Source organism: Pinus tabuliformis, chromosome 5_1 (assembly GCF_031772625.1).
Source record: "Pinus tabuliformis cultivar Carrire ecotype Pingquan chromosome 5_1, CPIR1, whole genome shotgun sequence".
Classification (NCBI taxonomy): Eukaryota; Viridiplantae; Streptophyta; class Pinopsida; order Pinales; family Pinaceae; genus Pinus; species Pinus tabuliformis.
The window spans coordinates 189,216,218-189,243,337 of NC_142305.1; positions in this window are offsets into that span (position 1 = coordinate 189,216,218).

Consider the following 27,120-nt stretch of genomic DNA (forward strand, 5'->3'; position numbering starts at 1 on the left):
GCATCTCCCCCTAAAAATGCTTTGGTAAATGGAGGCATGGTTTTCAATTTATAGTAAAAACAAATTTCTGCTCTATGTCTTTTTGTATCATGTAGTAAAACAGAGCATCCTGTAGTTTTTTAGGACAACACGCAAATCGAATGGTAGAAGCTTGAGAATTATGGGTGGATGGTGTAATATATCAGGGTGATGGATTGGCATGGCGTTGGCCTTATTATAGCATCTGAACAAAGGAGGAGAAACTCAAAATTTGACATCTTTTGACTAGGCATGATCAATTTTCCTTTTCATACCAACTTGTTCTTGTTGCTTGCAAACGTTGGAGAGTACATCAATTAATTAGAGAGATACATGAAGAAAATATTTTTTTACATTTTTTTTTCATTTTCTTATAGGCCTACTAGCCACCTCAAGGAGGTTTTCAACTAGTAGCTCTGCCTAGGTGCCTCAAACGAGGTTTTCACTTACGATATTTTTCTTTTTTCCTCTTTTTTCTTTTCTCCCAATCCATTGACCACCTCATGTAGGTTTCAATCAACGAGCCAATATCATCTGCCTCCAAGGAGGTTTTCACCTTAGATTTTTTTTTCTACCCTACCCTACTTGAAAAACAAAATCACTTTCAAGTATAAGAATATTTCCAATGGAGCCACTAGCACATCAAGATGACACATAATATTATGTGGAGGCTTGAAATGTATGCTTTAACATGTGCTTGGATATGAGTGACAATGATTTGATTTTGAAAGGATCAAGCATAGTTGAGAAAGACAATGATTCTGCAACTTAGTGACTGTCACGAACCATATTTCAATATAGTTGTGATGTTCCTGGTCCTTTTAAGTATCTAGATCATTCTTCATGTCTTCTTCTACAATGACCTTCAAATCTTCCTCCTTTTTATGATTGTTCTCTTCAGTACATGGAGGATTTGATGGTAACCATGAGGGAGCTCTCTCGATATCTAATTTTTATGTCTTCTCTTCATCAAGTGCAACCCATGGTTTTGTGGTCTTCTCATTTGATTCTTCTTCTTCTAGATCTAGTCTTTCAATGATATTAAGGTAATCTCTTTTTTGCCATACTCTTCGTGAACTATGGTGAATACCATTGATCTCAAGAGGAGATGTTTGGAAGTGTTGTACCTCAGCATTGTAAGTGGGCTGAGCTATTTCAATTTGTGGGTTTGCAAATGGTGGTATAGGTAGTCAATGGGGGTGGATATTTCAGATTGATGTGGTTGGGGTTGTGGTTGTGGTGGAGGTGAATGGTACGGACAACGTGGAGTTTGGTATGAAGGATATTGTGGATGGCTCCCATAAGTTCCTTGCCAACCTTGTTTCCAAGGCTGGTTTTGGGGTTGAGATGGCCAAGGTTGCCAAGGAAAGGGTGTGTTCCAATTACTTTGAGCTAGATATGCATAACTCTAAAATTGTGAATTAGGGTCTTGCATCATATCAGGTTGAGTAGGTTGCCATGGTCCTCTTGGAGCTACATAACATAGCTGCATTGGTGATTGAAATTCTTCATTGTCCTCTTGGTAAAAGTCCTTCAACGTTTTTAATGATGGACAATGTTTAACATCATGTAATTATGCAACACAAATATCAACATTTTCTTTTCCTTCATCTTGCATTCTTAACATTTCTACTTGTTTTGTTAGATTGCTAAGGATTTCTATTTTAAATCCATTAAAAAAATTTCCAATTTTAGCTTCACTTACCAAGCTTGATGCTTATTTACCTACTCTTGATTTTCCCCTTGATATGTGTTTGCATGTTTCACAAATTTCCTCAAATGATAATTGATATACATCACCTCTACTCATGATATTAAAGAGATCAATCCATTCATCCCTAATTGTTCTAAGAGGGTTTTTAGTGTGTTGAATCCTAAATGATGTATTTTCCCCTCTTAACATTGTACATGAGCCTCTCTATTAGATACTCAAGGCTCTCATATTCTCTTTGATTCATTCTAAATATTTTTTCTTTAAGATCATGCTCTTTATATTTTTCAATAAATATCTTTTGCATATCATTCCATGATCTTATTGAATTAGTCCCTAAACTCATGAACCATTTAAGAGCTCTATCCTTCAAAGTTGCTGGAAACAATCTTATTTTTTTAGTTTTTAATAAGTAACCATAAGATCTACAAATAGTTTCAAATTGAAAGAGAAAGGTTTCCAAATCCTCTGACCTTAGACAATAAAATTTTGGAATAAAATATGGAGTGATGTTCTTCAAGTGCACACTACCATCAGTATCTTGAATGGGAAATCCGAGAGGTTCTTCCTCATTGTCATCATCTCCATCAATTTCTTCTACATTCTTTGACATCTTCTTCTTCTACCTATAAAAGTGAATGGTGATGTGGCTCTTACTACACCACATGATCAAATGGGGGGGTGGGTTGGTGTTGGAGATTTTTTTGTTTTTGTTTTTATGATTGAATGAAAACACTAATGTAATGCAATTTTCTATTTTTGAAATGAAATATGCCTAATGTAGTTATTTTTTATTTTTTCAAAAAATAAAAGGTGATGAATCAACCAGGGAAGAAAAAAATGCACACTTTGACACCTCCCAGGAAATGGTGCCAAAAAGTGACGAGACTCAGTATTGCAACAAAAATGTTGCAACTCCCAAGGCTACCGACTTTAATTATCAACCAAGAGTTCATACAAACTTAAGAGGTATCCGCAGTATATGTGCATCATATAATGTGTCCTTCCTTTGTTTTCATCATGTAATGGAGTGCATGTACTAAAGTCAAATCCTAAAGTAATTGCAGAAAATGAAATGTTTGAAATGGAACCTTAACCTATTGCAAGAAGGAAAGTACAAGGAAAGAGACTTAAATCAAATGCTAAAACACACCATATTCTAACTTACTGCTAAGATTCTTTGCTTCAAAAGAATGCTAAGTTAACATGTATCAAATCCTATTGTCCTAAGCATGCAGATTCACCATCAAACCTTCTACTGTTGTTTATGTAAATGAATAAAATTAATATGTTTTTCCTTTTTTCCTTTTTCATGTGAGAGTGTGAAATCTAATCTCTTTTGGTGATGTGGCAAGTCTCTTGGAAATGATGGTGGATGGTTGGAAGGCTTGGGAGACCCTTAGGTGACCTTCTATGGCTTCCTGGATGTTTTCCCTCAATTCGGCCTCAAAACATGCCACTAGAGGAAAACCTATAGGTTGTACTAAAAACCTACATGATCCCCAAAAAACCTACACGATACAATCGAGAGAAAAAGGATGGATATTGGAGGTGATTGAAAGATTAGGGAAGGTGGTTGATGAATGGAATGAGGCAAGGGAGTGCCTAGGTGTTACAAAACTAGCTCACAAAAAGATAGAAAAGAGACATCAACGCCTTAGAATTCAGCCTCTTCGAGGGGGCAACCTCCTTTACATTACACAAATGAACAATTCTTTGATGATTCAAATGACAAAACCTCCTTTCTATATATAGGAGCCTATGGAGTCACAATATAACCCAACCAACCTAACAATAATAATATAAAGCCACAAAAATAACAATAGAGGGATTCTATGGGGCACAATAATAAAAATATGGGGACTATAGGGGCTCAACAATATTAATAAGGGATACAACTACAATAGTAATGGGGTAATCACTAGTATTAAAGGGACGTAACATGTCCCTCTCCTTCAAAAAAGTGTTTTCCTCAATGCTTGAGTAGTTCTGGATGCTTCTGTATAAAATTCTTGTCCTCCCATGTGGAATCTTCAGCGGATAAGTTCTTCCACTTGATGAGATACTCTGAAATTAATTGATTTTGTAGTTGTCGAGTTCTTGTTTCTTTGACTGCTTCTAGTTCCAATATAATTTTTCCTTCCTCATCAAGTTCTCGAAATATTGTTTGAATTGGGAGCTACTCACCTATAACCTTCTTTAAACATGAAACATGGAAAACTAGGTGCACTAGAGATGCTGCAGGAAGCTCCAATTTGTATGCCATAGTACCAATCTTTTGCAACACCTTGTATGGACCATAATACTTTGGTGATAATTTGTTATCCTTCTTAGCTTGCTTGAAGGACATTTGTTTATATGGTTGTAGTCATAGGAATACCCAATCACCCACATCAAAACTTCTTTTGTTGCGATGTTGATCTGCCTATTGTTTCATTCTATTTTGTGCCAACACGAGGTTATCCTTTAAGAGTTGGAGGACTTGTTGTTGATGTTCGATGTGATGTTCCACTGCTTGAACCTTAGAATTTTCTCTTAAATATGATGTGATGGATGGTGGATGATATCCATAAACTGCCATAAATGGGGTCATTTTTGTTGTTGTATGGAAGGAAGTGTTATACCACCATTCAGCAAGAGGCAACCATTTGACCCATTGTGTTTGTTTATCAGATACAAAGCAACGAAGATATCCTTCCAAACATTTGTTTAGTATCTCAGTCTGCCCATCAGATTGAGGATGATAAGATGAGCTATGAGCTAACTGAGTACCAAGACAAGAAATTCATTTTGTCCAAAACTTTCTAGTGAAAATGGGATCTCTGTCACTTACAATAATCTTTGGGTTTCCATGTAGCTTTTGAATTGTTTCCATAAATGCAGTAGAAAATGTACTAGCTTTAAATGGATGTGATAATACACAAAATTGTGCATACTTGGTAAGTTTGTCAACTACCACCATGATGACACTGTTTCCCTCAAACTTGGGTAAACCTGTGATAAAATCCATTGAAACCTCCTCGCAACGTTGGATTGGAATGGATAAAGGTTGTAATAGACCCGGTGTCTTAATTGTTTCAACTTTATTTTGTTGGTAAACAAAACATTCCGCCATAAAATTTTGAATATCCGATTTAAGGCCATCCCAAAAAAATTCCTTCTTAACCTTGTGGTAAGTTTTTAAAAATCTTGAGTGCTCTCCTAAGGGAGAAGTGTGCAATTCCATAAGAATTTTTTGTTTGAGTTGCAAATTCTTACAAAGGTATAAGCGATCTTTGTACCATAATGAATCATTTTGCCAGCTAAATGTATCAGATGTACTGGAATCTTGTTGTAACTTTCGAATAAGTGCCCATACTTCTTCATCATTCTTCCATTCCTCCCTTGCTTTGTTTATCCAATCTGGTTGGATAATAGAAATGGCACACAACAATGCTTCCACATCCTCATCCTTTCTTGAGAGTGCATCTACCACGACATTTTGCTTCCCTTTTTTGTAAATGATTTCAAATTCATAACCCAACATCTTTGTGACCCACTTTTTTTACTCTTCAGAGGATAATCTTTGTTCTAAAAAGTATTTAAGGATATCATGATCCGGTTTTACCTTGAAGTGTCTTCCCATTAGGTAGGGTCGCCATTTCTTAAGTGCATGCAGTATTGCCAACATTTCCTTCTCATAAATAGCTTTGTGTAAAAATTTTCCCTTGATTGGACGACTTTCAAAAGCAATGGGTCTTTCATCTTGCATTAAAACAGCCCCAATTCCATTTCCTGAAGCATCAAATTCCACAATAACAGTTTTTGGGAAGTCTGGTGTAGCTAAGACGGTGCTTGGCACATTGCCTCTTTAAGATGATTGAAGGCCTTTGTTGCTTTTGGAGTCCATGAAAATGCATCTTTCTTCAATAATGTTGTTAGAGGTGTTGCTATTCTCCGATAATTCTTAACAAACTTGTGATAATACCCTGTCAACTCGAGAAATCCTCGCAGATGCTTTATGGATGTGGGGATTTTCCATTCCTTAATGGCTTTAAATTTGTTAGGGTCTACCTTAACTCCTTCATGACATACAATATGACCCAGATATTCCACCTCTTGTACTCCAAAGAAACATTTTGATCTTTTTGAATATAATTGTTTCTCCTCCAATAGTTGTAGAACCCTGTCAACATGTTCAACATGATCCTTCCAAGACTTGCAGTAGATTAGTATATCATCAAAAAATACTCACACAAATTTTCTAAGGAAGGGTTTGAAAATGGAATTCATCAAACCTTGAAATGTAGATGGTGCATTGGTAAGGCCAAAAGGCATAACCAAAAATTCATAATGACCCTCATGAGTTCTAAATGTTGTTTTCAAAATGTCTTCAGTCTTCATTCTGATTTGATGATATCCTAAACAAAGATCCAACTTGTTCAAGTAAATTGATCCATGCAATTCATCCAGTAATTGATCAATGATTTGAATCGGATCCATAAACCACTGTCAAAGAACCTTGACTGTATCGGGACGAAACAAATCCTTGAAGAATCCAAAACAGCAATCAGAAACACCCTGAACCAGTGGCCATGGCAGCTGGTGTGGAACGACAAGGACCTCGGTCAAAGCGTAGTGACCGAGGCCCATGGAGACTACGTAGGAGGTCGATGTAGCCCCTCGGAGCCCCAAAACGTGAAATGGAGCTGATTTTCGATGTGCGATTAGTGAGTAGCATGCATCGTTGTGCAAACAGGGCTGCAATGGAGGGGCCTTAAGCCCTTGGTCACGTTGGGAGCCGGAGAACCGTCGGAGGACAAAATAAAAGTGCCAATGTATGAAGGTGGGACCCACAGCCTGGAAACCAACGGTATTGATCGGGATAAGAGGTTTTGGAGGAGAGCGCAGCGATCCCACATAGAGATCGATGCATGGCAGAAGAGGTGAGAGAAAAACCGAAGAAATGAATCAATGAACAGGCTAGCGCTGTTCCAATGGCGACATGTGGCTACTTCCCGAGCGTTCATGCTGACACCGAACAGGAACTCCAAGCACGCAGGTGGTAGGTGAATTGACGCAGGCAGGAGAGGAATTGAACAAACATGGAGATCGAATGGCTAAAGCCATGAATAGAGACAGTTGAGTGGAGATTCAGAGAGAGAACGAAGAGTCCAAGCGACCAAGAGAGACAGTGAACAGTGAACCGTGAGAGGAGGACTGAGCATGGAGAGCAGTAAAGCCAAGCAGAGGAGACAGAGGGCCGAGCTGACCACAGGCAGCATCAGACACTAGACATCTTGAAGAATCAAGCCTTCCCATAGAGGAATCTATCAGGATTGAGCATCACAGTTGGCTAATTCCACTGTAGACCGAGGATCACAGAGCTAGTAGGAAGGAGAAGAGTCTGTGAACTACGAGTGGCTTGGAGAATCCAAGAACCACCCTGCCAAGCAAAATCTGTTACAGGAGAACTCATATTGGGTCCCAGCATTGTAATTTCTCTGCTGAAAGACACAATAAAACAAGGCCACCGCTAAAGCTGGACCGGAGACGTAGCCCTGGAGAATAGGGTGAACTCATTAAAAAATGGTTGTGTCTTTGTGTTTCTTACTGTATTTCTCTGTTGTCTTTCCCTTTATCTTCTGTGTATTGGCAATCTGATTGATCCATTGTTTCAATAACATAGAACACACACACCATCACATGGGTCTATAATACCTTTTTGTTTAATAAATCTTCAACTGAGGTCACTCTTAGGGTGATTATTAGATCAAGTGGTATCAGAGCTCTAGGCTGTAAGGTTAGACAAGATTGTGTTGGTCTAGTTGTGAATGCTCACTAGATCAAAGCTCAAATTAGGAGAAGGAGAGTTGGTGGAAACTAATCCTGAAATTGGGAGAGTCTATTCTTAGAAGACAATGTTAGAAGAAGGTTCTATAGGGCCAGACCCTCAATTCATGGAAAGTTTCCTAGCTATAAAGTATATGGTATAAGAAACGTATAGGGACTTTAGAAAGCATAAGGGTGAAGATTCATCAGGCTCTAAGCAAGATAAAGAAGAAGATGAATCTCATTCCCATGACCACTCCAAAGGAAAGGGGAAAGAGAAAGCTTCCCTACACCTCCTAGTAGCCCTGTGCATAATAAGAAAGCATCTTTGATTAAGTTAGATGTTAAATTTGATTTTCCTATACATGATGGAGAGCTAAATGTTGAAAAGTTGGACAATTGGATTAGACAAATTGATGTGTATTGCAGAGTACAAAATATAGACTTAGACAAGAGCAAGATTCAGCTGGCAAGCCTTTGCCTAGGGGGCACTACCTTGGTTTGGTGGGAAGGCAGAACCCAAGATGATATGAGGAAGCATGGTAAGACCATCTATGTCTAGAGTGAATTTGTTACTGCAATCAAAAAGTAGTTCTATCCATTGGCCTACATGCCACAAGCCATGATGAGTTGGAAAACACTTCGGCAATTGAAAGGGGAAAGTGTACAAGGGTATACTCAAGAGTTCCGAAAGAGAGCATTGATGTTGGGTATTTAATTAGACTCACCAGAAACTCTTTTTAAGTACATTGGTGGTCTACACAGGTACACGAGGCATACCATCCTCATGTTTAATCCCACTAGTATAGATGAGGTATCTGTACAAGCTACTCATCTAGAAGCTAGAGGAAAGAATGGAAATCTAAAAGTTGGGGGACCATCCCAACCCACTGTAAGTAAGAGCAAGGAGAAAAGAAAGTAGAAGTGGAAAGAAAGGAAGGCTAACACTGCACAGAAAGGAAAAGCTTCATGCAATCACTGTAAAAAGGAGGGGCATGATGATGAGCACTATTGGATTCTGCATCCAGAGCTAAGACCTAAGAAGTCCGACGGCAAGAAGAAGAAGACTGCTATAGCTATTCAGAAATATTTGGGGTCAGACTCGGGAGATGAAAAAATCATTGCAGTCATAGGTATAAAAGGTAAGAATTCTGAAGCATCTACTAGTAATTCTGCTCAATCTGTTATTGACGAAGAACATGAGAGAAAAAGGCATGAGCTTTTCCATATTCGAGTTGTTTCCAAAAATCAAAAGATTGATACTTTGTTTTATAGTGGCTCACAAGTAAATCTCGTTTCTGAAGCAATTGTAAAGAAATTGGGATTAGTAACTACACCTCATACGAAGCCATACCCATTAGGATGGTTAAATGATAAAGCACAACTACAAGTGACTAGACAATGCAAACTCAAGTTTTCTTTTGTGTTAGCATTTGTAGATGAGGTTGAGTTAGATGTAATTCCTTTGGATATATGTGGAATTATTTTAGGAAGTCCTTACTTGTACGATAGAAAGGCTATTTTCTATAGAGTTGAGAACAAGTATCTACTTGTTAAAGATGGAATCGAATACTTTGAAGAGCTCATAAGCTCAAGAATAATTATATTCTCATAAACTCAGGACAGATGAAAAGAATGATAAATTCATGCAAACAGTTCTTACTAATGGTTGTAAAGGAAAAGAAAACTGATAAAACCAATGTATTTGAAGGCTGTAATTCTTATCAGCAAGCTGATATAGAAAAGATTTTTTCAAGGTATAATGTCTTGTTTCAAGAACCTCAAGGTCTGCCACCCAAAAAGGGAATAGTACATGATATTATTTTGCAGCAAGATGTTCCTTTTCCTAAAAATGGGATGTACAGGTTATCTGCTTTAGAGAATGCTGAAATCAAGAAGCAGGTGCAGGAGTTGCTCGAGAAAGGGTTCATCAAGCCTAGCACATCACCATGTGGGTCACCAATCGTTTTGGTGAGAAAGAAAGATGGCTCGTGGAGAATGTGAATTGATTATCGAGCACTGAATAAGATAACAATAAAAAATCATTATCCCCTTCCTTGCATAGATGATCTTTTAGATCAACTGAAGGAAGCTCTTTATTTCACCAAGCTGGATTTGCACAATGGATACCATCAGGTTAGAGTTGCAGAGAAAGATGCATGGAAGACTGCTTTCAAAACAAAGCAGGGATTGTATGAATGGCTGGTTATGCCTTTTGGCTTGACCAATGCCCCTGCTACCTTCATGAGATTAATGAATGATGTACTCAGACCTTTTCTTGATGATTTTGTTATTGTGTATCTAGATGACATTATGATTTTTAGTAAAATGTGGGAAGAACATTTAAAGCATGTTAAGCATACATTAGATGTTTTGAAAAGAGAAAAACTTTATGTTAAACTCTCCAATTGTGAATTTGGCAAAACCTCTCTAAATTACTTGGGTCATATAATAGGGGGAGGTGAATTGAAAATAGATCCCTCTAAAGTGGTAGTCATTGTAAACTGGCCTAAACCTAAGTCTACTACAGAAGTGAGAAGCTTCTTCGGAGCAACACAGTATTAGATGAAGTTCATTCCAAACTTTTCATCAATTGCAGCTCCCTTACATGCTTTGACAGGATTGAACAATGTGTTTTAGTGGGGAGGCAAATAGCAGAAAGCCTTCGACACCTTGAAAGAAAAAATTAGTACAACACCTCTACTAGCGCTGCCAGATCTACGAAGACCATTTGATATCCAAACTGATGCCAATGACTATGCCATGGGAGCAGTGTTGACACAACACGGTAAACCCATATGTTATCATTATGAGACTTTTAATCCTGCAGTAGTCAACTATCCTACATATGATAAAGAATTGTATGCATTAGTTCAAAGTGTCAAAAAGTGGAAACATTACTTAATGGGCAAAGAAACAGTAATACATACTGATCATCAGCCACTTCATACCTACACTCCTAAACTAAGTTGCAACAATCAAGACATTATACATGGATGGGTTTTCTACAACAGTTTCATTTAGTCATCAGATATAAAAAGGGCATACATAACAAGGTTGCAGACATGTTATCTAGACCCATTATAAATGCATCTACCATACTTAAGCATAATTCTGTGCTGCATGAAAGCTACATAGAACAGTATGCTTAGGATATGGACTTTAAAAATGTATATGCAACTTTGAGTCAAGGCAAGAGAGTAGAAGAATTGGACTATCATGTAAAGGATCGACTCTTATATCATTGTGGGAAACTCTACATTCCACAAACTAAGAGAGAAAAGATAATTAGGGAAGCACACAATTCTCTGATATTAGGTCACTTTGGGGTAATTAAAATAGTTGCACAACTGCAAAGGTTCTGCTATTGGCCAAGAATGAGTGAGACAGTTTCTAGATATGTAAAGGGATGTGCTATGTGTGCACAAAGAAAGCCAAGCAACAAAAAACTAGGCTTATAAACTCCCTTGCCAGTTACTTCTCACCCTTGGGAAAGCATTTCCATGGATTTCATGGGAGGACTGCCTAAATCTAGGAAAGGTCATGATTATCTATATGTTGTTGTGGATAGCTTTAACAAAATTTGTATTTTGATACCCTGTAGTACACAGATTACAGCTGAAAAAACTGCAAAGTTATTCTTTGAACATGTATGGGTTCATTTTGGATTACCCACTTCTATTATATCTTATCGATACACTTGATTTGTGGGAAATTTTTGGTCCAGTTTGTGGGAACTAATGGACACCAAATTAAAGAAAAGCATAGCTTTTCATCCAAGAATAGATGGCCAAACAGAAGTAGTTAATAGGATAGTGATCCAGTTACTGAGAGGATATTGCAACAAACACCCTAAGCTTTGGGATGAACACTTGTGTTATGTGCAGCATGCTTACAATAAAGCCAAACACTCTTCTACCCAAAGATCTCCTTTCGAGACCTGCTTTGGTTTCGTACCAAGGTCTCCCTTGGATTTTGCCTTAGGTAAAGATACCATGGTTGATGGACACAGTGATGTGGACAGGGCAACTAGTTTCATTGAACAGATCTAGGAGATCCACCAAGCAGTACAGGAACAACTGGAAAAGATCCAAACCAAGTACAAGGCTAGGCATGATAAGCATCGGATGGAGCATAGTTTTCAAGTTGGATACCAAGTCTGGCTATATATCAGCGAGGACAGGATGCAAGGTGAAGGAAATCAGCTAAAACCTATTAGGTATGGAATCTTCAGGATACTTAAGAAGATTGGTGAAAATGCTTTTCACCTTGATCTGCTAGCTTACATGCACATCTAATTAGTTTTGAATGTAGATTTCTTGAGGTTGTTTGAACCTTCAATGATTGAGGACCCTAAAGAGCAGAGTCAATTTCCTTTTGTTGATGACCTGCTACCTGAATATCTTAATGAGTTGCAGGAAGACATAGTGCTGGACAAGAAGGCAAGGACGACATGCAATGGATAGGTGGAGTACCTCACGATTGGGCTTAAAGGTTCGAAGCTGAGCAACGCGAAGTGGATGGAGATTGGACAAGTGAGACAACAGTTTCCTCACTTAGTAAATGCTTGAAGAAAACCAACTTTTGGTGGTCCAAAAGCTTTTTAGTAGGGAGGTCGTGATCTGAATTGGATCCATAAACGACTGTCAAAGAACCTTGACTGTATCGAGACGAAACAAATCCTTGAAGAATCGAAAACAGCAATCGCAAACACCCTGAACCAGTGGCCATGGCAGCCAGTGCAGAACGACAAGGACCTCGGTCAAAGCACGCTAACCAAGGCCCATGGAGGCTGCGCAGGATGTTGATGTAGCCCCTGGGAGCCCCAGAACGGGAAAAGGAGCTGATTTTTGATGCGCGATTAGCACCTAACGCGCATCGCTGGGTAAACAGGGCCAAAATGAAGGGGCCTTAAGCCCTTGGTCATGTTGGGAGCCAGCAAACCACAGGTGGAGAAACGAAAAGCACCAATGTATGAAGGTGGTACCCACAACTTGGAAACCGGTGGTATTGATCGGGGCACCCTTGAACGGTAAGAGGTTTTGGAGGAGAGCAGAGCGATCCCACTCAGCGATCGACGCGTGGCAGCGGAGGTGAGATAAAAACCATTATGATCGTGCATTATCGGTCAAGCAAGTCAACTGCACTTGATGTGTGTATGAAGTTGGATCTGGACGAGCCTAGATTGGACAGCTGAGATTGCGCACGATAGACAGAAGCAGAATCGATAGGGAATTAAGCTGCGATTCAAGGGGATTTGGAATCCGTTGACTGCCACGGTGGAGAAAGAACGTATCCACGACAGAACCGAAGAAAGAATTGACAAACAGGCTGGCACTGTTCTGATGGGGACACGTGGCTACTTATATAGCATTCATGCTCACGCCAAATAGGAACTCCAAGCACGCAGGTGGTAGGAAAATCAACACAGGCAGGAGAGGAACCGAACAGGAATGGAGATCGAATGGTTAAAGCGATGAACAAGGACAATTGAATGGAGATTCAGAGAGAAAGCGAAGAGTCCAAGCGACCAAGAGAGATAGTGAATAGTGAACCCTGAGAGGAGGACTGAGCACAGAGAGCAGTAAAGACAAGCAGAGGAGATAGAGGGCTGAACTGACCATAGGTAGCATCGGGCACTAGAGAGCTTGAAGAATCAAGCCTTCCCATAGAGGAATCGGTCAAGATTGAGCATCATAGTTGGCTCTTTCCACTATAGATTGAGGGTCACAGAGCTGGTAGGAAGGAGAAGAGTCTATGAACTCTGAGTGGCGTGGGGAATCCAAGAACCACCCTGCCAAGCAAAATCTGTTACAGGAGAACTCATATTGGGTCCCTGCATTGTAATTTCTCTGGTGAAGGCACAATAAGACAAGGCCACCACTGAAGCTAGACCAAAGACATAGCCCTAGAGAATAGGGTGAACTCCTTATTAAAAACTGTTTGTGTCTTTATGTTGCTTACTGTATTTCTCTGTTGTCTTTCCCTTTATCTTCTATGTATTGGCAATTTGATCGATCCGTTGTTTCAATAATATAGAACACATAGATCAGCACATGGGTCTGTAATACCTTTTTGTTTAATAAATCTTCAACTGTGGTCACTCTTAGGGTGATTATCAGATCAATCAATGACAGGAATGGTAAACTTATCTTTAATAGTGAGCTTGTTGAGCTCCCTATAATCGAGACACATGCACTATGATCCGTCCTTCTTGTGCACTAATACTACTGGAGTAGAGAAAGAACTTTGATTAGGTTGAATTATACACCTCTAGCATTTCTGCAACCATACGTTCAGTTTCACTCTTTTGGGCATAGGGATATCTGTACGGCCTGATGTCTGGAGGAACACTTCCTGGAATCAGATGAATAGCATGATCATGATCACGAATAGGTGGGAGACCTTTGGGAGTCTCAAATATCTTGTAATGATTGTCCAATACTTTTTGGAGATCGGTAGAAATAGATGATTCCAATGTGGAAACATCTACCGAACATAATTGAGAAATTACAACTCTTTGTTCCTTTTTTAGAAGCTTTGTCATACCATTATAGCTGATTATCTTTCCTGGTTTCCCTAAAATACCCCTTAATTCAACTTCCTTTCCTTCGGCAGAAAATTTCATGAAAAGTTCTTGAAAATTAAAAGTTATTGTACCCAAGGATTTTAGCCATTGGACTCTTAGTACAACATCAGCACCTCCCATTAGAATGGAAAGCATTGGGCTATTCAATACATATTCTCCCATAGATAACTTGATATTATGTCACTTTCTATAGAAATTTATTGTTCCTCCATTTGCAATCATCACTTAACACTCTGGTACTAGATATAGGAAGGAACTCAATTCTTTTGCTACCTTACAATGAATAAAATTGTGGGTACTTGAATTAGTCAACACTATTACCTTTTTCTTCTTGATTTTTCCTTCTATCTTGATGGTTTGAGAAGTGGTAATTCCAGCCAATGCATTACAAGATATGGTCAGATTCATTTCTTCTTTATCTAGGCTTTGTTCCTAGAGTATATCCTCTTCCTTTGACCTTTCTTGCTCATTTTCTTCTTCCTCTTCATAATCTATGTAGAATAATTTCTTCTCCACACACTTATGACCTTTATTGTATTTTCTATCACAACTATAAAAAATCCCTTTTGCTCTTTTTTCTTCCAATTGTTGTGGTGTCAACCTTATAGGTTGTGGAAGGCTAGGGGTAATAACACTTCCATCTTTATAGTTGTGACTGGTATGCTTCCTGGTTGCCTTAATTTTGCTTTCCATTTTTCTTGCTAACCTGAATGCCTTCTCTAATGATCCAGGTTCCCAAAGGCGAACATGATGTTGGAGGTTATCCTTTAAAGTCCCTATGAACACATCAATCCTATGATCCTCTGGAATATTTTTTACCCTTATGTTCAATTTTTGGAACTCCTCAACGTGCTCCATTATTGAACCTTTTTGTTTGAGACTTATCAATTGGCTAAAAAAGGTGTTGCTTTTTGTATCCTCATAATGTGCTATCAATTCTTCCGTAAAAATTTCCCAAGTGATAATTTGTTTACGAGAGCAAAGCCATTGATACCATACTAACTGATTTGGTTCCAAATATAAAGTTGCAATACATACCTTTTGTGTGTTTTGCACATTATTGAGATCAAAAAATTGCTCCATCTATAATATCCATGTTGTGGGATCCTTGCCATCAAACATTCTCATATCGATTTTTGGAATATGGTAGTTCTTCGATCCAACATTAGAGTCTATGGAATCATGATTAAAATTTTCTTTTGTTCTCATCATGAGTTTCCTTTACTACCCTTTCACCATTAGTGACCATTTCTTGTAGCAACTTATTCATATTTATCTTCATTTCTTCCGTCTTATCATCCATGCCATCCATTTTAGCATCCATGCCATCCATCTTAGTTTCCATGCCATCCATCTTAGCTTCTACACATTTCTTTAAACAATCCATCTTAGCTTCTACACCTTTATTTAAAGCAACCATCTTAGCTTCTACATCTTTCATCTTAGATTATGTTACTTTTTGTGCAAGTGACACTTGTTGCACTTGGTCTCGTAATTTTGATATATCATGTTGCATTTCTTCCTCTTCTTCGTGAGTCATGCTAGAGCTTTCAGGTTGATTACTAGGTGTTTGCATTTTCTTTCCTCGGGGCATCAATTACTGATAATAAATCTTTATTATTCCCTTTGAATTCCTTCAAACTAATTTTTCAAATCAAGCTTAAGCAATTTTTTTTTTAAAAGCTACACACCTTTTTTCACTTTGTAGGAGCTTGATATTGAATCTGATGTATCTCTGTAATTTTGGATCACCCAGTTCTGAAATTGTGATTTGTAGTAGCTCTCTGCATCTTCTTTCCAATGCTACCAGTCTGATACAAATTGGATTCTCCAAGAAAGAGTTATTCACAACCTCCCAAGATGACCTGATTATAGACCTTTCCAGAAGAGCGAACTTGTATAAAGTGCCACATGTCACTGTTTCAAACTATGGCACTGGAAAATATATACAAGAAACTACAGTCCATCTTCTTTATGTACCTTCTTACAAAATTTCAATCCGATGCTTAGAGAGAAAGTTATGACAATTTTCCCTACGTCACCTGTTTGGAATGTAATTCAGGAGTCTACAAAGAGACCAACCTCCTCATGTCATATCTCTGCAAATATAGCGTGAAAATCTCTGAAATTTAGATCCAAGGTTCAGTGAGATCTCGTCTCAAATGGGTTTTTTTTTTTCTCTTATGAAACATTGCAGAAAAAAGTTATAGCGAAAATTCCACGATGACCTTTTTGGAGCAGAGAAACCCTAGAATCCAAAGCTTTGATACCAAATGTTATGAAACCAGCTCACAAAAATATAAAAATGAGAGATCAACACCTTAGAATTCAGCCTCTTCGAGGGGGCAACCTCCTTTACATTACACAAATGAACAATTATTTGATGATTCAAATGACAAAACCTCCTTCCTATATATAGGAGTCTATGGAGTCACAATATAACCTAGCCGACCTAACAATGATAATATAAAGCCACAAAAATAAAAATAGAGGGATTCTATGGGGCACAATAATAAAAATATGGGGACAATAGGGGCTCAACAATATTAATAAGGGATACAACTACAATAGTAATGGGGTAATCACTAGTATTATAGGGACCTAACACTAGGACCACTTCAAAACTTAAAACCAAAGTTGAGAGATGGATAGATTTGCTTATAAGGTTTGGAGAATTTTCCTTGTGAAATGATGAAAATGGTGAGGGTTTAATGACTTAGAAAATCAAATCCAAATTGGATGGGACAAATTTTTTTATTAAATAGGATGTCTTAGGTCCCTATTCCAAGTGGAATCACTGAAAAATACTTCTGCTAACCCATGCAAAAAAATAAAAAACATTTCTAGTCGAAAATCTAGAAATATGAGAGCTAGTGAGCTAGTAAATCTAAAATATGACTAGCCAAATCATGTGCAAATGCAAAGGGGTGATTTTTGTTATGCACTAGAATTTTTTTGTGATCTAATGCAAGTTGAACCAATTCAATTGATTCTTGTTAACATGTTCTAAAAAATAACTAAAATTTATTGTTCTTTGCTAAATAGGAGGTCCAACAATCTAGATTTGGGAATAAGAAGACTAAATCCAAGCAACTGAATGATTACTATAAACTTCCAAAGCTTTTCAAATGATGAAATAATTCTTGTTATCGTGTAAGATCACTTACATCAACCATTTAACTCAATCCTACAACAAGAAATCATTAATACTAAATGCAACAATAGAAAGAAACTAAAACTAGAGATGCATGTCAATAAACAATGAAAAAAAGGAAAGAAAATGATACAAAAGGGCTCTGAGGCTCCCGAGATGGACAATATCAACGAAAACCAGAGACCTATGGAGGAGACCAAGATTTAGAAGCTTAACATGACACAAATCTTCAGTATTTCATTAATACAATTGCATCTCTGCAATAAAATACAATGGAGTTGCACAAATACGAGTTCTCTCCATAAGAACACTAGTGAAAATCTATCTCTAGAGGAAAATTAAACTTGGTACTTATGCAAAATGATTACGAATCATTCCCCATGAATGGAGGAAGCTTTCCCCACCAAAATCCCTTGATTAGTGGATCTGGTCCCCTGATTAGTGGAACACATTCCTAGATTTTCGTAATCGTTGGAGTTCCACAATCTGTGTCGTAATTCCATAATACCTTGTTGATTTATTATCTGTTATTGATTCTCCTATAGTAGGGAACAAGTACCTAAATTATCTCCTCCTCGAAATATTCATATTCTACTCATTATTCTCATAATGTTCCACAAAAATAAATAATATTAGGAACAAATATCCAATTATTCATAAACCTTCCTAATGAATATATGAAAGTTAAAAATAAATTACGTAATGAAAAAAGAGAGGTTTAATGTTCTGAAGGATGATCATAGGTCTTAATTTGTGTTTTAATTTAGAGGCATGGACCTTAATTTTTGTCTAATTGTTGGCTCACTAAGATGTCTTTTTAGAGGCAGTCTTAATCCCTACATTAGTTGTTGACCCGAGGTAAGTTTTTCTATCTCAAGAGTGCCAACACAATATGTGTAGTGAAGCTAGAGGTTATCTAATGATGAATCGTTGCAATCACTAAAGGATAATTCTTCAATTCAATTCACACAACTCTTAAAAGAACTATCTATGAAGGAAATACTCTCAACACACTACAATTTTATGCAACTTGTTTCGAAATCAATTGAAACTAAATGGAAATAAGAATTACACTTAGAATCGTTCAATTAAGCTTAAGACTAATAACACTTGATGAAGTAAAGAAACTATGATTATGGAACAACACTGTTAATCTATAACAACCCAAATCAATCTACATTACTCAATTGAACAACAACAGTGAATGAACAACAATCAACAATCGGTAATTGAACAACAATCAGTAATTGAACAAAAAATATAGATAAAGGATTCTTAAATGGAAAAGGTTTTATATTGCAATCTATAGAAGTTAATCAGTCTTGTCTTTCAAGATCTTTCGTAACATCTATTCAGATGAACAACAATTCAACACACATCCACTCATTCTAATCAAAGCGGTACTTAAGTATATCTCACAACTTCACTCTAAATCTATTTGAATATATGTATAAATCAATATCACAAATCTTCACGATAAATGAGATAACTAAACACTAATTCAATTGCAAATACTGAATATAAAACTATAACGCAAAGGATTAGTGGAACTTCTTGTGACTGGGCCCAGAGTCATGAGAAGCCTATGCTTAATAAAAACTTAGAATACGAAGACGTATCAAACGCAACCTTCTTTCATTAACTTCAAGTAACAACTCATAGAGTCACTGAATTAATAGAATTTATGTTTCAAAAAGAATAATTACAAATTAAAAGTTTGAACTATATCTAGTTTCCTTTCGGCCCTATATATAACATAAAAGACAAACTTGGATAAAAGCGAATCCTTAGAATCAGTGAATCCTAAGGATTTCGCAATATAAAATCTGATCATATGATAAAACAGGAATGTTTAAACTGATCTTCCGCTTCCTTGTCTTCCCCAGACGTCGTGGCTTTTCCATTTTATGACCTTGTTCTATTCTGCCAACTGAACAACTTTTACCCAACTGCATCTCTACATATAAAGATAGCAAAGAATTAGTTTTTCATACTATATTGACCTATTATATTACCAATACTTTCATCCAACTTTAGCCGATATTTTCCTCATTTTAATATATAAATGGAGATAATCATTTAAGGATGAATGATAAATGAAGCATTTTATGAAGAGAAATCATACCTTTTTCCTATCCCAACATACTCCCCAGCTTACCTTGTTGCACGTCCTCATGCAAGCATATAGCTCTGATGCAATTGAGTGAGGAAATAAGCAGGATATGCTTCCTCCTTGTAATTCCTAAAACCATTCTTTTGCTTAATGACAATGAAAGATTGGGCTACATCATGATCCTTTAAGTTATAATCACTATGGTATTGATTAGGAGGGTACCATATGATTGGGGTTATATAGCAGCATCCTATCCAATTTGGCCCCATTGTTAAAATCATATTTCAATATTTATAAAAACTGGAAGAGGCTACTTGGAAGTTTCAATATTCAAATGGCTCTCGGCCCCTCACAATGTTACTGGAAACTTCCCACCTTTGCCTTGATGCAGCCAAGGCTTCTTCTTTAATGTCCTAGAAGTATTCCTTTCCGGCCTGAATGATATCAGTATGGAGTGGCCCCAATTAACCTACGACACCATCTTTTTTCATAAAATGTTTATGCCTGATAGATAGGAGTAATGGCTGTGTAGGCTCTCCTCTGACCCATAAGTGAATACCATACTCACGCCTTTTGAACATGTTGTAAGCCTTGGCCCATTTTACCTGATTAGAATCAAATGAGAGGAACACCTGAAATTGAATGTCTCCAATAAAAGGGGCAGGGTGGCTATCCCTATCATCCTCTAAAACAAAATTATGCATATAGATTTCACAAAGGAGGCATTGAACCTTCTCAACGTGCTTTTTAAAGCATTTGATAAAGTCAAGAGTGGTTTTCATTTCTATTGGTTTACCAACCTTAACAACCTTAACTTTTAATAGGATGTACATTTACATAAGAAATAAAGCACAATTTGTGGCAGGCTCTTGGCAAGATAGAGTGTTTGAATAAAGAGAACAAACAGTCTCCATTTTCTCTCTAGATTTTTGCAATTGAGTATCTAAATTTTCAACCTTCTCTTGCTTAGCCTTATATTGAGCAAAGGTCTTGTCTTGAGTCCTAGTAAGTGCTTCAAACTTCTTCTTTAGCCCTTGATGTTCATGTAGATGGAACACATTTTCCTTGTGTTGAGCCAGTTCTTGGTGAACTATCAGAAGCTCATTCTATAATTTTCTGATAACTGCCTCTCTTAACAAGGGGGTGTAAAGGGGTGTTTCATCTATTTGGGCCTCTGCATCCCGGGTCTCCACAGGGTAAATCTGAATAGCAACTTCAGCTGCTTCTAGAATTACACAGTCAACTTGAACATTTTCCTCAACATCTATTTGGACAACAATGTCCGCAGTGGGGTAGGCCGTTTGAGTTCCCTGTGAAAAGATACAGGGCTCCTCAGTTTTTATGGAAATACCTTCTCTCATAACTAGCTTAGTGTGGGTTTCTTTTGGACAAACCCCAAGAAACTATGCTCGAGTCTCAACATCCTTCGTAGAACATTGTTCTGTTTCTGTTCCTTCATTTTCAATTTCTACTTTCAATTTCCTCATTCTGGTTGCTTCTTTTAACTAATATTTCAGTTCCTTGGTTACTTGCTTCTGTTTTTCATATTTTCTGAGAGCCTTTTTAAGCTTAGCTCGGTAGGGGTTTTCTACTCTAGGGCTCTCATCTGGAGCTGAGTTATCCTCTACTACCTGTATAGGTTGTACTATGTGATCATCAGGAATGTTCCCAATTGGAACTATGTTTTGTGGTGGAATTTATCCTTCCAACTCATAATTATTATGTAATTCATTTTTAGGAGATCTCAATGCAATGGTATCTCCTAAATAATCATTATTCTTGTGGTCTTCTCCTTGGTAGGCCTTGTCCAGAGAGGACTTTGAAAAGGGAAATTCACTTGGTTGATTGGCATCTCTCAAGTTTTCATCTTCAGGGTTTCCTTTTGTTGGGGGGTCCATTGGACGATGCCTACTTCTTTTGTTTCCTTTCTGCTAGCCATTTCTTTGTGTTCCTCAACTTCGAGGGGTGTTTCCATAATAGGAATTGAATCCCTCTATTCCTGCATTGCATCAGTGCATGGGTGGGTTTGTTCATGACCGAAATTATCAGTAGGGGTGAAATTCTATTTTTTAGTGTTCCCTAGTTGTTTCCTACGTTCGGTAAACACTCCCATGCTTCCCAAAACCCTTACCACTTCCTCCTCATAGTCTTGCAAAGGAGGGTCTTGTGGACTAAGAGGAGGTGTGGAGGGTGGTTCGACTTCCTTTTCTTGAATTTGGATGCGCTGCTTGGCTTCTATTCACATAGAGCATATACACTTAGCTGATTCTAGGGGTGAAGAGGGGCTCTTTTGCTTTAATATTTTCTTTGGGCCTAGGGTTCTTGGCCCTTGCTACTCTATTTCCTCATTTTCTGTGGGTGAAGCCAAGGTAGGATTTATGATACTGTCCCATGTTAATTGTTGTTGTGCCAATCTATTTGTGATGATTAACTTAATTAACCGATGATGGTTGACTACACTATGTGTGTCTTTGGATGTCCTTACCCGTCGGGCAACATCGTGTAACATCGAATTTAGATAAAATGGTAAATTAACTAAAATCCATTTTTGTAAAATGGATAGAAGTTTTAGTTTTTGGGGCATTACCATGTCATTTCGGCCATCAACGGTGATATATCTTTAGATGATGACTGCCAGCTCTTGCCATGGTTTCTGCACCGTTGAATGATGAATTCCTTTCCCCGTTCATACTAGCCGCTCGCTTGGGTCCTAGATTGGTTCAATTTCACTATATGAAAGGACATGATTGTCTATCGATTTCACCCCTTCTGCCGAAAGTCGGGTGACATCGGCTAGGAATTCTTCAGAAACCATCATGCTTATGCCTTTGACCACTGTACTATCGTTCTATAGATTTTGTAGAAATTTTAGCATTAGCTCTTTATGAAACCCCTGTAATTTGTTTCAATACTACAGCCAACCAATGCATGCAAGGATTTCGTGAGCTTCATCCGACACCATCAGTACTGGAGGTTCTCTCCAGACTTCTCTTTCACCCATAGTTGTTGCACTTGAGTCTGGTTCTTTTGTATACAACTACGTTTTACAACAGCTATCAAGGAAATGATGCTGCTTGGATAATTATTATCATTTTTAGTTAAGTCGTTCATCCTATGAGCCATACATAGTGCCAAATTGTCAGTTCACATGCCCGCCATAATGATTTCCATTCTTCGACCAATCAAATTTTTTTGCTAATTATTACACATTCATGCTCATCATGTAGTTCGTACTTCGGACCAAATTTGAATGATTGTCACACAATTATCCATAACTGGAATACTTTTCATCCATATGTAGACCATCCCCCCTCTCATGAGAAAAGGGCGTCCACATCCTTTTAGCATGCAGAAAAAAGGAAAATAAATAAATGTGAAATAAATGCCACCAACCAATCTAAAGAACACACCATGCAAATTAGTAAAGCATTTAAGCAATATCCATTTTCAGAAGTGAATTGTCCAAATCAAATAAAAACAACAATTTAAAGTCATTATGTCAAAGATATTTACCACGAGTGGAATTAATCACGTCAGCATAATCAACGGTTTATGTTTAATGATTGTCATTTAATGCTCGAACATATGGAATACATTAAATATAGATTAAATTCACCATGCTATTCTGTTTGAAAAAGTGCTACCAAATGGAAATTCTCATTAGAAATAGAGTCGTAGGTGATAAGAGGTAGATGTCATATGGAAATATAAGATGATACTCCAATACTACAAGCAGAGCCACTACTACCAACAACCATTCATAGCCTCTGCAGGGTTGCTTTTTAACCCTCCCAAATGAGCCAAAGTCCTTCTTACAGTTAATATTTCATTCTTTTGTCACAAAGAGACCATCATGTTGGCATGGTGACGAGATAACCATAGTGCCACTCACCAAGGTGTAACAAAAATGATCAGGCTAGCTCATGATGAGACCCCTTATTCTTCTAACAAATTAGTTATCAAGAAGGTCATTGCCCTGATTTGGTAGCCAAACTTGAATGTCACCTATTACATCCTGATGATCATGGTAGGCTAGCTCATCATGAGACCCCCTATCCTCTTTGCCCAAAGTTTTAAGCATTTTTCTATTTTATTTTTCTTTTGGAATCTTTCTTGTAGAAAAAGGGAGGCTCATTTGCTCCTTAAGAGTGAGGGATGGTGTAAGAAGTAAGAAGATATCAATGGAAGTATTATACTCTTATCCCCTTAACATTATATCGATGGGTTTTATCCATTTGGAAGTATAAAAATAAGCGAGCATGGACTACGGATAATGAATCATTTCATGATGTGTCCAAAAGAAAAGATGTTCAGAAAACCTTTGTAAAGATACACCGTATTAACTTATGGATAAAGATAACCAACAAAAGGATTTTAGAAATCATAATGATATTGTTATTACCATTTTTATTTACAAGAGGCACAAATAAATGCAAATGGTGCTTATTTGAAATACCAAAGAAGAAGAAAATGGCATAATGATCAAGAGAAAAATGAGGAAAATAGAAAATTTAGCTTTTAAAAGGTGTGGTTCAATCGATTGAACAACAATCGTTCAATCGTTTGAACAAAAAAATGAAAATAGAAAATAAAAAGTGTTGTTTAGTTCAATTAACGACACTTGTTCAACCATTTTCACAACAAAATCAATAAAAAACAAAAGTGTTTTTCAATCAATTGAATGACAATTGTTGAGTTCTTCGAAGACCGAAATCAAAATAAAAATAAAATGTGTTGTTCACTTAATTCAACGATAGGCATTCAATGCTTTGAGCAGTGAAAAACAACAACGTAAGTATGATGTTCAATCAAATGAATGACAATCATTCAACTGTTTGGGAAATGAAAATAAATAATAAAAAATGCGTTTTTCAATCAATTGAACGACAATTGTTCAATAGTTTGAACAATGAAAACAAATAAGAATAATTGCGTTGTTCAATCAGTTGAAAAGAAATCATTCAATATTTTGAACAATGAAAGAATATAAGAAAAGATGTGATGTTCAATCAATTGAACAAAAATCGTTCAATAGTTTGAACAACGAAAACAAATAAGAAAAAATTGCATTGTTCAATCAATTAAACACTAATCATTCAATATTTTGAACAATGAAAGCAGATGAAAAATTGTGTTGTTCAATAAATTGAATCGCAATTGTTCAATAGTTTGAACAATAAAAACAAATAAGAAAAAATTGCATTTTTCAATCAATTGAACAACAGTCATTCAATAGTTTGAACAATGAAAGAAAATGAAAGGAAAATGCGATGTTCAATCAATTGAATGGCGCACGTTCAATTATTTGAACAACGAATAACAAAAAGGAACATGTGATGTTCAATCAACTGAATGGAAAATGTTCAATTGTTTGAACAATATAAAACAAAAAAGAAGAAGAAAAATGTGTGTTTAATCAATTGAATTGCAAACATTCAATTTTTTGAACAGCGAAAAACAACACGAGAAAATGTGTTGTTCAATCAATTGGATGACAAACGTTCAATTGTTTGAACAGTGAAAAACAACAAAGGAAAATGTGTTGTTCAATCAATTGAATGGAAAACGTTTAATATTTTGAACAACGAATTATAAAAAGAAAAATGTGATGTTCAATCAACTGAACAAAAAACTTTCAATTGTTTGAACAACAAAAAAAGAAAAAGAAAAATGTGTTGTTCAATCAATTGAACGACAGACATTCAATTTTTTGGATAGCGAAAAACAAAAAGGAAAATGCGTTGTTCAATCAATTGAACAACAAATGTTCAATTCTTTGAATAGTGAAATGCGATAAAAGAAAATTGTGTTGTTCAATCAATTGAATGGAAAACATTCAATTGTTTGAACAAAAAAAAGAGACGAAGAGAAAAATGAAACTAAAAAAAAAATTCATATTTACATGGTGATGCCTACAAAGGTATGTACATTATTTAAATTTTTTAACCAATTTCAATTTTTAAAGAGAATGTTGATGGGTTATCAATCCTTGCAACTAGAATTTGCATGGATGGTGTTATGAAACCATCTCACAAAAAGATAGAAAATATAGATTAATGCCTTAGAAATAAGCCTCTTCGATGGGGTAACCTCCTTTACATTACACAAATGAACAATTCTTGGATCATTCAAATGACAAAACCTCCTTTCTATATATAGAAGTCTAAGGGGTCACAATATAATAAAGCTAACCTAAAAATAATAATATAAAGGCACAAAATAACAATAGAGGGATTCTATGGGGCACAATAATAACAATATGGGGACAACAGGGGCACAACAATAACAATAAGGGACACAACAACAATAGTAATGGGGGAATCACTAGTATTATACGGACCTAATATGCCCCTCTCCCTCAAAAAGTGTTGTACTCAATGCTTGAGTAGTTCTGGATGATTTTATATAATATTCTCATCCCCCCATGTCAAATCTTCAATGGGTAAGTTCTTCCACTTGATGAGATACTCGGAAATTGATCTATTTCATAGATTTCAGTTTCTTGTTTCTTTGACTGCTTCAGGTTCTAATATGATTTTTCCTTCCTCGTGAAGCTTTGGAAATATTGTTTGAACTAGAACATTGCCACCTATAACCTTCTTTAAGCATTAAACATGGAAAACAGGGTGCACTCGGGAAGCTAGAGGAAGCTCCAATTTGTATGCCATAGTACCTATCTTTTGCAACAGCTTTTATGAACCATAATACTTTGGTGATAAGTTATTATCATTCTTAGCTTGCTCAAGGGACATTTGTTTATATGGTTGTAGCCATAGGAATACCCAATCTGTTGGATGCCTATAATACTAGTGATAACCCCATTACTATTGTAGTTGTATCTCTTACTAATATTATTGTGCCCCTATTGTCCCCATATTTTTATTACTGTGCCCAATAGAATCCCTTTATTGTTATTTTTGTGGCTTTATATTATTATTGTTAGGTTGGCTGGGTTATATTGTGACTCCTTAGACTCCTATATATAGAAAGGAGGTTTTGTCATTTGAATCATCCAAGAATTGTTCATTTATGTAATGTAAAGGAGGTTTCCCCCTCGAAGAGGCTGAATTCTAAGGCGTTGATCTATCTTTTCTATCTTTCCTTGAGCTGGTTTCATAACATTTGGTATCAGAGCTTTAGATTCTAGGGTTTCGTTGCTCCAAACAGGTCATCATGGCATTTTCGCTATAAAAAATTTTCTGCTATCTTTCAAAAGCTAAAAAAACAACCCATTTGAGAAGAAATCATGCTAAATCTCGGGTCCAAATTTCAAATCTTTTTGCACTATATTTGCGGAGATATGATCTAAGGAAGTTGGTCTTTTTGCAGACTCCTGAATTACATTCCAAATAGGTGACCTGGGGAAAATCGTCATAAATTTCTCTATGAGCATCAGATTGAAATTTCGTTAGAAGGTATAGAAAGAGGACAAATGGTAGTTTCTTGTGTATATTTTGTATAGCCAAAGGTCGAAACATTGACTCGTGGCACATTGTACAAGTTCACTATACTAAACTAGTCTATAATCAGGTCATTTTGGAAGATTGTGCATAACTCTTCCTTGGAGAATCCAATTTGGATCAGACTGGTGGCATTGGAAAGAGGACACAAAGGGCTACTACAGATCATAATTTCAGAACTTGAAAATCCAAAATTTCAGAGATACGTTGGATTCAATATCAAGCTTCTACAAAGTGAAAAAAGGTGTGTGGTTTTTTTAAAAT